Consider the following 13,198-nt stretch of genomic DNA (forward strand, 5'->3'; position numbering starts at 1 on the left):
TATAGGTACAGTCAGCATCAATAGTAGCGGATGAAACAACGCGCCAAAAGTATCTGATATTCTGGATAACTTTTCCAAATATAGATAAATCTCTATAATTTACATTCAAAAGTATATCTTTTACCGTCTTAATTGTTCTACATATAGAACCATCACATTTTGTTAAGCTGTTACAGAATGTTAGATACTTTTGAAACCTTGTTTGATCCGCTACTTTTGATCCTGACTGTACCTAGATTTTACTTGTCAATAAACTATTGTCATCTTAGCTTTTTCCATTTAGCAAAAAGTCAAAGATTTTCGTATAGAAAGTCTTTCTTTGTGAAGCGAAACTATTGTAAAAAAATTAAGACCTCAGTATAATGTAGCGCTTTAGTCTCTAGGTATAGGCAAGCCTCATGTATCGTGTATTTTATAAAATACTTTTTTTTTCTAAATTTTATTTATCGCAAATCGCGAGGGTACCGCAAGTTTACTATGCTTTTGCTTAGTTAACATGAACAAAAAGGGCTTAGGCAATGCTAGTAAACTATGTATTGTGCTGTTAAAAGGTATAGTTTGGTAAACGAATTTTGGCAATAACCAACAGCAGATGAATAAATATTAACACAAGGCAGATTCACAACATAAAATGTATTATGAGACTCAGCGAGACCGTTGATTTTCAGTCCCCAGCAAAAAACTTAAAGCTAAACATTGACTAATTAAATAACTAAAGTAGCTAAATGGTAGTACTTAGAATAAAAAAAAACTATACTAATTAGGTAGGTGCCTCGACTACATTTACCTAACAGGCTTCAGTAATTAATTACAGATGCCTGTGGTTATGCATTAAACGTACGACTTACGAGTAATAATTCTGTAAATTACCTACAAAAATAATGGCATGTGGCACCATGACAAAGCTATTTCACTTTAGCTAAGAGTTTAAATGCAAGTGTTAGAAATTGACACCAATATCTGTGAAATTTCGAAATTCACCGATGACATTGCTACAATTTATGAAAATTCTAACCTCAGTACCGCCTCAATGCTGCGCGCGATCATCTCGCCAGGCCGCCTGCGCACCGCCAATCGGTATGTTTGTCAATAGGCTGGAGGCGTGGCTTTCAACCGACCTGCGTCAACGCACGTTTAAAACCGATAATGAACACTTCACTTCAGTGAATAAAGTTGATATTTGTTTGCGCAACCTGTAGTGGTCATTACATGTAGACGAAGGATACGAGGTTTTAAGGTTATAGTCATATGAGTGGTTTTCGTATGACTTGTTGTAAAGGTAGTGGGTATGTTATTTTGTATATACGCTAATGACGCCAGTGCGCCCGAGTTCGCGGTAGTTGGTCATGCTGCTGGCACGCTGCCGCCGATCATGATTTGTGACAGAATATACGTTCAGTTGTTACGTCATTAATTATAAAAAAAAACACAAACTTTAATTTTTTTTTTGTGAATTATGGTAAAAGAAATTCGAGAAGTGTAAAAAGTGTTCGGTGAAAAATATTTAAAACAAACCTAATTATTTGTTAGGACATTTTATGTGCTTTTTAAGTGGACGGGATTGAGAATTTAACGGGCGAAAGCAGGTAAGCTAAAATAAGGCTCACAAAAGAAGAAAGGCGAAATATGTCTATATTGAAAAACTAATTTTCTCTCAGTAGGTTAAATACTCAAAATCCAAGGTAGGTAAATGAATCGATAGGTTGGGACTGTGGCATAAAGAACGTTGAATTGAAAGCTGCATGCTTTACTGAACTCTAACTAAAGTCTAATAAGTGTACTGCGTACGTGCATTTGTCTTACAATTAGTAATCAGTAATTAATTATGGTATAATGTATTTTTTGATTATTATAAGAGTTAGGAGCGAAAAACAGACTCCATACACATTTTTCAAAAGTTCTAGCTCCTAGGTATAATAATAAAAACGTGAATTAAATGAAAGGATCGGACATAATTATCTGGTATTAGTATTAATACTTCATATAATTATACACCTACATCTAATTGTGAAAGCGCCACTCCCACCAACTCGGGGGGGTTAACTGGTTAAACCGTTAACCCAGTGTCAAAGTGTAGTGGTAACCATGGTAACCGGTTAACCCCGGGTTAGGTTAGGTTAGGTCACTCAACACCACCTGATTCTCCTCTGTATCTCCAACTTTCGTCTAATTGTTAAGCCTGGCCTGGGGTCATTAACCTAAAAAAGATTATAATACCGCGTTATAGAATTTTTACTACCCAGAACAGCGCCATCTAGATTAATTCTGACAATCTCAATTCAATCTAGTCGATTCTGAAAGTTGATTCGTTGAACGATTCTCCTAGAGTGCCACATATTATATTTAGGTACTTTATCCACTTTAATATATCTAGGTACTAACTGTAATTACAAAACATCTGGGATTATATTATTTGTCTCTGAAAAGCTTGGTCAATATCGACAATATCCGTCGGGCTCCTCCGTGGTATACTGTAGTACCTAATCATACTATACAGTGTTGTGAAGTGCTTGTATTTTTCACAAAACATTATTAAATAGGCTAAATTAATAACCATTTACATATAAAATGTTATAAAATATTCAAAAAGTATTTGAAAATGACCTTACCTTCGTACAAGCATCGTCGTTTCTGTTTCAGTATTTTTTTGTAGAAAGATTGGTCTTTAAGAACATTAAATAAAATAAAAAAACTATATGCTGTAAAGGCACGTGCTGTTATTTATCAAGATTACGAATGGCGCAGGTATAGTTGCCTGTAAATGCTACCTATAAATGAAAATTATATACATATTATAATTTATAATAGAAAACCGGGTTCTACAGTGACTTCGAATACTACAATACAGCTTGTGCAATAAATAGTGCAGTAACTGATAATTATGAGTAGTTACTGCAATTATTTGTAACATTTGTAAGCAGTGTTATTTTACACTTGTCATAAAATGCCCATACCTGTCGAGTTATGGTACTGATATTTTACAAATACTTACATATAAACTAACAACAGGTGGATAATATTGTCTTCGATTACCGCGATAGTTACTCAGGAAACAAAACAATGTAAATAGATTATATCGCGTATAATGCATTTATAATACTTAGATACATCCAGCGTGCTTGCATATTGTAATTTTCACAGAGGTGAATATATTTTTCCTGTCTCCCGTTAACCACGAACCCTGTACAAGTGTACAGCATTCGAAACGTCGGGGTGTATTCATTATACTTACGCGATATGTGTAATCCGTTTACATGGTTTTATTTCATAACAACACCCTATCGTATTATAACTGTTATTTTTTAATTCGTTAATCCGATATTCACGACCATAAGCGCCAAGCACACAATTAAAGCCTGACCAGTAATATATATCACGCGCCATATTGCGGAATTTCATTGGAACTAAAATTTTCATACTAAACTGAACTGTCACCTACATCACTATACATGAGAAAAACAGCGCCCTCTTGACAATGATCATATATATCTGGTCGGGCTTTACATAGGTAGGTATTTATAACATTTCCATTACACTTGCTCGAAAAAGATGTTATTTCATGCAGGTGTCAAGGACAAAGGCCTATATTGTTCCCACGGCAGTAATGATTTGTGAAAAAAATCTATAACTTCCTAGGGAGAGTTATAGCTTTTTTTTAAATTCTTTTACTAATTCATACAAACCAAGTAGCTTAAATGAGTTTTACTTTTAAAATACTGACATTTATACCTTAATATTTTTGTTTATGTTTAAAAATATTAATTTGATTAATTTAATAGCCGTTTAAAATATTTATACATAATTTTTAATCGTGGCTGAATGCCGAACAGGTCTGTGCCATAGAGGTACAATAAGTATAATGAGTTGATCCTATCATCTAAAACGTAGTGATTATATGCTCTTTGCTATCATCTTTGGTCTGTGCCTTCGTTGCCAAACCTGTCATGAAATGACAATAAGGCGGACGGATGTCTGAAATGTCACCGTATTTAAGAATTATTTCGCATAAAATTTAGTTTTCCCTTCGCAAGTGTGATGGAAAACATTGTGTGTAACTTCGGGGGTAAGAATATTGCCTACTCGGGTCTTTAATTCCTTCCAGCCTGCGTCTGTCGGGAATTACCACTCTCGTTTCCAAAATTTGACTTATCCCCCTCGTTGTACATTGTACTACTGTTTCATTTAGTCATGGTATTTCTATAAGAATAACGAGGCGTAAAGCTACTAACCGTCAAAACAAAGTTTTGACCAGTTTGATTCATATCCTACGAACATAAACGCATAACTAATTAATACGTGTCATAAACCACGTCAGGTGTGCGCGCATTGTTTATATTAACTAATTAAGAATTTAAAATGGCCAATAGCGTGGTAAATACCTGTGTGCTATTAAATTGTAACAACTAGTGATTTAGCACCAGGCTCGTCCAGATGCGCGAGCTGTCTGCATTCAGAAGAAAAAGGCAATAAACGTTGTATGGGGTGGTAACTGGTAATAGTGATGGCGCTATTTGCGTGTGCACATGCCCGTTATTCTCATCGTTTAGTGAGAATTTGCCTCAGATGAATCTGATAAGACACAGATCTATAAGATGCGTGCCTTGACTTGTACTGTCAATGTCATGTTATTAAAGGTTAGATTAGATAAATCTAAGATTATAACTGTATCTCTTGAATACACCTTTTCGTATTTTCCAGGCCGCTAACCTTACGTTTTGGTATTTGCAAGCGGCCACTACAGAGCTCAAAAGTGGTCACGTCTTGTCATTTGTAGTCTGCTTCTTTCACAGTCATGAAATTTCCTTTTGCACACTTCAATTTTCTTTAAGCGTAAGCTTTATTCTCGATGTAAGAGTAAGCTCAAGATTCATCTTGGTCAAATTTTCCCTTTTTTTTTTTCCAAATATACGGTGATGTTTTTTTCTTCTTCATTCCATCAAGCTCTTGTTTAAGATTGCTCTTTAGCGATATGGCCGCCTGTTGTCTGGCTCTATATTTAATAAATTCTTTTTTATTGAGGTGAGCAATAAAGAGTATTCTATCTATCTATATTTTACGTCTTCGGGAGTATTTCAGTTTTCAGGTTCATCAGTGCAATAGGCATTAGATGCCAACCACTGGTTTTTACATGAAATACTTCATTGATTGTAGTCTTCCTAGTGAATATAATTATAAATTATAATACTTGTAAAGTTTGCAACGAAGATACCATGAACAAATAAATGCCCCGAGATTACAATGAACTTAACGTATACTAGTTCACCTGAAGGTCTGTAAGTGACACAAATTGTCTCGGAGGATGGGTGAACTGTCAATACCCAGAAGAAAAATATAATAAACATGTATAAAGTCCGAGTAGTGTTAGTGCTTTTCGCGTATGCGCAAGTCTACGTGGCGGGCGCGCACGAGCGGCACAAAGCGCCCGTCGGCGCACCGCAGCCCTATCGGCACATCCGCCTCGCCACAAAGCCCACAATAAACTTTTACAGCCCACATAAAACCCTGACTTTTTAACCCGGGTTATTTGAATTAATATCAATTCGGAGTTCCTCAATGGGCTTTACTCGTCAAACTTTAAAGTTTTATGACAACCTCGGAGGAATAAAATTTAATTGAAACGTAGCCCCCAAAAAAGTTTGATTGTGGTTATCAGCTTCCGAATTTGAATATTTACAATGAATATTTTAATAACGAAATTGATGAGTGGTGACAGTGGTTTGTTGACAAGAAATTTTGTTCACCGTTACTGGTATTTAGGTTGTAGCTAAAAATAATTGATGTGAATTTAATTTTATATCTATGTCAATTCAAAATTATGGAAATTAACTTCCATTGAGGTAGCTATATGAATCACTGTAGCAAAACCTAAATTCCTATTTATAAGTACCTACCTATATGTTATTATCATTATATTAAAGAAGTTTCTTTGATTAGTTAGGTACGCACTACGCACCGTACGGCGTCAACCAAATAGGTTATATACAAGTAGATGCGTGTAACTAGGGTTTGCAAGACCGATCTGAAATGTATGGGGAGATCTGCGGATCCGGATCTAGATCAGGATAATTTCAATATATATTACGGATCCGGATTGCAAACCCTACGTGTAACTATAAAAGTGTAAACCTATGGTTAGTCCTAGTCTCCTGTTACCTCCGTACGCAGTGTAGACTCATAGCCTCACACTTTATAAAAGTCTTGTAGCAGTGTGTAGTTGTCCCACACAATTCAGAAGGCGGCGTACGACGATAACGGGAGACCAAGGCCTAAGCAATTAACCGCCTCAGGTGGACACACATCGTGCTGTGTACATGAATCCATAATCGTCCATGAGCAGGAAATGAAAAACCCTAGCAGTAGCAGAAAAATATTTATTCACAATCAAAGCGAAACCTCGTTGATCATGTCTTTCGGTTGTTTGATGTAGCCTATTGTTTGATTAACATATCAAGGTTGATGGTTGTATACATGTCAAGTGATAATGAAAATTCAAGTTTGAAGAAACGATGACGCAAGACCATTAAACAAAATACTAGAGGTGAATTCGACTTGTTTTCGTGATGCCTCGCGACATGGTGACATTAATGATACACACACCTACGAAATATAAATTATAATCCTCCATCGATCTGATCTTGTATCCCAGCTCGGTCTGTTATGTTATCCGAAATACAGTAGAAAAATCTTAAATTATGTTCAGAGTTCCAGGCAATATTTTCAAGGTGAATTTCAGTTAACTAATAAATATTTTGTGTGCTGCTGGGACTTAGGCCTCCTCCAGGGATCTCTATAAAAACCGGCCTTGCGTCGCTCGCAGCCATCGACTCGATTGTGGGTCTTTTCTTGCTGCGTTTTTCAGTTCGCAGTCGCCACTCAACATTCTCAAGAACCTTTATACCCCATCGGCCATCGGTCATACGAGTAAATTTTAGTCTGGCTACTCACTGAGCTATGTCAACAACCTTGGTTCTCTTCCGAATTTCCTCATTCCATTCATCAAATAATTATTATACGATATAGATCAATTTCGGTAATCGGAATCAAACTACAGAGAGGCCTGCAAGAAATATTTGCTGTACCTAAGATGCATTTGTGATATCACCAAAGATCAAAAGTCAATGTGAAATCAGGCCACTAATTTTCGGCGTTTGCATAGGCCGGGGCCTTCATCGTACCTATTGCAAACTTTGAAATTGAAAATGCCAACATCGCGTTGTTTCAACTTCAATTTCGGTGGGTCTTGCATTTGGTAATTAGCACCTCTGCTCATTGTACGGACAATTGCGATATGAATATGCGTCTACATACAGCAGAGGTTTTTAAAAGTTTTTTGCATTGATTCTCTCTAAAGAAAATGAACAATGCTTTACTTTCTGATACAAAACATTGGGGGCACATGCTCAGTCTACAAAAATATATATCTAGAATGGTAATGATTTATCAGCGCCTGACCCGAGCGTTTTTTTTTATTTTTACATTTATGTATATTACTTTTTACGTATCTCACATAAATGTAAAATATGTCAGGGTTATTTTGTATCCTCCACATTCTCATCTATTATTCTATGGACAGAAATTATATCAACGCTTCATAATTCATTAGTTTTATTATAAATATAAAGCGTTAGGTAATAATTAAATGGTATAGGTTCTATCGAGGCAAATGATTGAGATTGTCTATCGAGCCCCATACAATTATGGAATATATTATCTTCAAATAGCATGAAAAGAACAAACAATCTAATTGTGTCATTTTCGTGAAAGTCAATGGGTACTTGAGATTTTTACGCAGAATTTTTCGCGTAATCTGCAGTTGTCAGTGGCGGCCTTAGGGGGTGGCGAGCAGGGCAGTCGCCCGGGGCCTCGCGCTACATACATTTTTACAAGAGCCGCCCGGCGACTAGCGATGGTTAAAGCCGCCACTGGCAGTTGTCCTTACTCGTATCACACTAACTTTAGGAGCCACCCGCGCGGTGCGCTCGTCAGCGCCACGGAGAAATTCACCTAAAATTCTCAAATCTGAGAAGGGGCTCAGTTGGCTTTTTCTCCTAAAGTGCTCTTGAAACCATTTCCGTACGCGGGTTAGAGGTTGGGAGTGGGGAGCAAGTGGTGTTTGGAACTCCTTACATTTTAAGCTCTCAAAAATACAGTCGTTTATTGATAGGGGTCGCCATTTATTGACACGGCCAATGCCGTTTTTCAAAAGGTTCTTATAAGAGAGAGATGGATCATAAGATCTCTATGTTTCGTATATTAACCGCATGAAGATTATTCAGCATGTTGTTGAATAACAAAAACTCTATTAAGAAGGCACAATCAATTACGATACAAAAACTCAAAAATAAACGGGATAAAAGCGATAAGTGTATGGTAACACTATCAACAAGTTCTATGCGGATAAAACCGCACAGAAAAGCTTGAATACTTATCTTGTTTCAAAACTTGTTGTCAGATATTGAGCTATATACATATATATGTACAACAGAATCCGTTATAAATACATATTGTAAATTTACATAAACATCCGCATTAAAAAAAAATACCACGAGGGTAAGCTATGGTACGGTAGCTTGCTTTCAACTCCAAAGGTGTGTACTTAGGGTACGTAGATATATTGCAACAGAGTAGGTAGGTAGGTAGTAGGTATTATAATGTCTGAAGCTTTCGCTCACATAAATGTTTCTTCAATTTCGGTTTTACATTTGATAATTAGCACCTCAGTAGCATTACCACGAATGTCTTAACAGTGTCAAACTAACATATTCGCTTAATTTCTATTCTGAACCTACATCTCGCTCGCACTAATATGTGAGTACGAGCGAGATGCATAGAAAGTGAGTTACGCAAACGCTTGCGAATATGTCAGTGTCAAACTGGTGGTAGCCGTACAGCTTAAAATAAAACTTAAAACCTACAAACATCCCCTTTTTAATCTCCTTAGGGATTCAATTTCCTATTTCTTGTACCCAATATAGATGGAACTAGATCTGAGGGCCTACCGCGAACCACGTTCGACGTGTTGCCTCTCTGTCGCACTTGTAAATTCGTACGTAAGTGTGACAGGGAGGCAACACGTCGAACGTGGTTCGCGGTAGGCCCTCTGACTTTTGTAGTTTGTAGGCTCAAACGTCAGGTACTTAAATCAGTCAGTCAGGACACACGCATTTATACATATATATCTATATAGATTAAGGCGGTGGAAAACTGTATATAGCGTACACGGTTGTCCTGATGCGGAATTGCTGCGGACAACATAGCTGGTGTCATACATATATAGCAACAAAATAGGTCTAGCAAGTAATACACGTTGTTTCTTGAATTTCGGTCTTGCATTTGATAATTAGCACCTCAGCTCACGGTACGAACAATTGCGATATGAATGCGCGTCTACATAAAGGCCCACATTTATCGACGGTGCCATAAACGTCCAATCACGCGGCGCGCCATCAGTGCCACTCGTTGTTATCTTTGATATTTTATAGGATCTGTAAAACGCCGCGCCGGCTCTGCAAGGCATTGACATTCCGGGTCGTATTGGCCGGATTTGTGATTGATGTTAGTTTATAGAACTGGAATTTATCAAAATTCTGAATTTTCCTCATATAAATCAAGAGTTCCGATACGAACCCTATGCGGTGAATATTTTTTTCAAAAATTATCATTATTTTAAGGCCGGTTTTATTCACGAAATAAAATTGAGTAATGCGTTGATGTCTAATGCTTGGAGGATTTAACAACTGGAGACGCCTTGTCTGTAATTTTCTGTACAAGACAGTCTGCCGAATTTTGCGGGGGAGGGGCACGTCAAATGTATGGCTATTTGTACGTAACGTACAAATGTGGTTCCTACTAGGGGATCTGACAACTTTTCAGTGTAAAAGCTATATGTGCCTGTTAGTCTTAGCAACACTGTACATGTGGTGGTGTGGTGGATTCTCAAAGAAAACTTTGTAGCCACAGTAAATTTACTGCCATCTTTCGATACATGATAAATCCTATATAGATAAGCAATGCCACTAGCATGTAGGGCAGAAGTAAGAAGAAAATCTCTAATAGGAGAACAGTTGCAAGTGTCCATCTGTCAGCTATAAATAACAGTTCCAAATCTCTCCAGAGTGGCACTGAGTAGCTATGAACTTAGCCCTTATTGACGGATCGAAGTGCGCTTGGCTTGCGCTGTCAATGATTTGTTTTTTTTTATCAGATATTCTTGGTACATATTGTGGCGCCATCCACCTATTTAAAAAAATTAACGGACACTTTTTCATACGCATAGTTTTCTCTTTACCTCTACCCTCCATAATCACTAGTTCTGAATCTGAATATGGTTAGGTAACATAATTTTGGTACCTATATACAAGTTGCTCCTAATGTACCTATATAAAATCCAATTGAAAATTTGACGTATCGGTCTCTTCTTAAAATAAACTCGGCATTTTTTTAACAATAACCGGATACTTATTTACATTTTACAATAGCAAAATTATTTTATGTTCATCTCCACGACGAACGAGCGCGCGACAAGTTCTATTGAATCTTGGCATTTATTTGCCATGAAACCCGCCGAACTATTCATTACAATGTCTTCTGTACCTAAGCTCATATCTAGTATAACTTGGGCCTTAGATTACTAATAACGTTGCGCAATAGGAGGTCAGTAGCCGGGCGCAAAAATAAGATTTATGAAAAGGTAACAGGACTGGAGCACAGACGCCACAGGCAAACTTATAATCAAAGATAATTGTTTGTAGTTTCTAGTAGAGAGGTAGTTTTAGAAAAAAAATATGCACTTAGTTCGAAATCTAAAATATACTGCGCCATATGGCAATCAATGGATCTTTGTTATAATTCTCTAAATAGCGGTATTAATTTGAATAAATAATAATTATAAAACTTAGTACTCCTTAAAAAATTACTTTACTAATACTTCGATCGAGTAAAAAACAATCGGTAAAATGGTTAGGTATCCCTAATTCTCATTAATCCATCTATAAATTTAATCGACAGCAAAAGTAAAAAATCTGACATAATACTATATGCTCAGTATAGGTTAACAGTAGCCTATGGAGGCTTGCAACTCATGCGCTTTGCCGACCCTTTAACATCAGTACATTCCTGCAAAAAAACAGTGATATATTTCATTATTTTCACGCAACCTTTCGTTGTTTATAACACGGATTATATTAGGTAGGTACTATCTTTCGCTTATTCATGAAGAGAAGATTAGTACCAGTAGTAAAACACGTGTTGTTGTACCAACCGCTATTCCTGAAGAACCCTATTCTTTGGCGCTAGAAAAAACTAAAGATTAAGAGGAAAGTGGAGCACCAGGATACAAACGTAGTCCTCATTTTCCTCTCTGGATATTAACATTATTGAAAATATTTTGATACAATTTGTTGTGTATCGAGCGCGGCCATACCCCTGTTTGTTTTTTTTTCGAATTTTTAATTATTATAAAAGTTAGGAGCATTTGAAAAATTGTATAAAAACTGTTTTTCACTCCTAATTTTTACAATAATCAAAAAATCGAAAAAAAGTCAAACGTAGCGTACCTATTGTTAATATACACCAAATTATGTAAAAATATTTTCCAGAATGACAATATTCAGAAAGGAAAATAAGGACTACTTTTGTATAGAGCAACGGCCGTCCCCTTTCCTCTGAACATTATATATCTGTGGTAGTGTGGACTGAAGCTAGTGTAATTTACTTTAAGCCCCATACACCCACAATGCCGCGGATACATCTAAAGTTTTCAACAACGTAAGCCTCGCGTATAAAGACGAGGTAATTACACACTAGCCCCGTATGCAACGTCATTATACATCGTTTTACGACTCCGCGTATAAATAAGTATTAAGCTCCACTCGTATACGGATTGCGAACATTTTCTTTTTAATGGCAAGGCTTGTGTGAGCAAGGCCGGGTTTAGATCTAACTCGTGTTTACGTCGATACCGTACAGGGTGATCCTGGCTGGGTGCGTAGCTAAAATGCCAATCGTTTACGCGCTGTAGCGAACGAAACGAAACTGTCACTGTTGCACTAATATGGAAGGGTAGGGGAGAGACCCAATACAAAGCATTTCGTTGTCGTAGCGCCTTGGTAAGGAACCCTTTCCTTTCCTCCTTTCATTATAATTTCAAGATTTTCTACACAGCACAGAAAATGGCACCCATATAGATCTCAATTATTTTGTCGGCGAGTCAACAACGACACATATACTTCATATTGAACTTGGCTCTCATTTCACATCAGATAGTTCTGATAATGGGTTCTACGAGGTCCAAGTCCTCAAATCTTATGGCTCCTCTACACGATGGCCCAGCGTGGGACCAGCTAAATGGCTATGCGATGGTTATGGCTCCTGTACACGAGACCCCAGCGCTGCACCAGCGAGATGGCCATGCGATGGTTAAGAGCACGCACTATAGAATGGGCCACGTGTAGACCGACGAAAAACTGACACCGTGGCCATCCCATTACCATCCCGCCACGCCATAAGCCATCCAACACCACTACCCTCTCTACACGCTGGCCCATCTTAGTGGGCCAGTATGATGGCCCATCATATAGAGCAGCCATTAAACTCCTCAAAACTTAAAACCAAAGTTTCTTCATAATTTACTTGCTTAACAAACATAACGAAGAGGACAAATCGCAACATCTGCAGTTCCACTTCATCAAATGGAACTGTTTTGGATCAAAATGCTTGGATTGTTGATGAAAATACATATATATGCCTATAAGATTTGAGGAGTTCCCTAGATTCCTCACGGATCCCATCATCAGAACTGGGTTTTGGCAAAAACGGGACTAATATGCATTCAAACAAAAAATATTTTTCCGAATCGGTTCAGAAATGACGGAGTTCTGAGGTAACAAACATCCAAAACAGTACGATTGAATTGATAAACTCCTTTTTTGAAGTCGGTTAATAACATTAAAATTTACATGAACATTCAAATGACGTATAAGTGAGTCGCTTAACATCAAACTGGGATAAATCCAACTGTCAGATTTTTGTATTTTGGTAAGAAAAGGTAATAGATATTTCCTAAGAGGGTAGTTGGTAGAAATTGTAATATAAAAAAAAATTTGCAAGTATACACAAGGTATAAGGTTTTATACACAAATTTGGCGGCGGTTTCGTATGTGACTCTATAATTACAGATACATTCCGGGCACTATAGGTT

At 37.1% G+C, this 13,198-nt stretch overlaps 1 protein-coding gene across 1 annotated transcript in view; it reads left to right on the plus strand.

Moving 5' to 3' along the window:
• Positions 1-751: 751 nt before the first annotated feature.
• The window catches only part of LOC133520061 (T-related protein), a 38,944-nt gene continuing 26,497 nt past the window's right edge, over positions 752-13,198 (plus strand). The window contains exon 1 of the mRNA XM_061854349.1: positions 752-1,586. The gene's annotated coding sequence lies outside the window, so the exon portion shown is untranslated. The remainder of the gene's footprint in view (positions 1,587-13,198) is intronic.

The sequence above is a fragment of the Cydia pomonella genome, chromosome 7 (assembly GCF_033807575.1).
Source record: "Cydia pomonella isolate Wapato2018A chromosome 7, ilCydPomo1, whole genome shotgun sequence".
In the NCBI taxonomy this organism is placed as follows: Eukaryota; Metazoa; Arthropoda; class Insecta; order Lepidoptera; family Tortricidae; genus Cydia; species Cydia pomonella.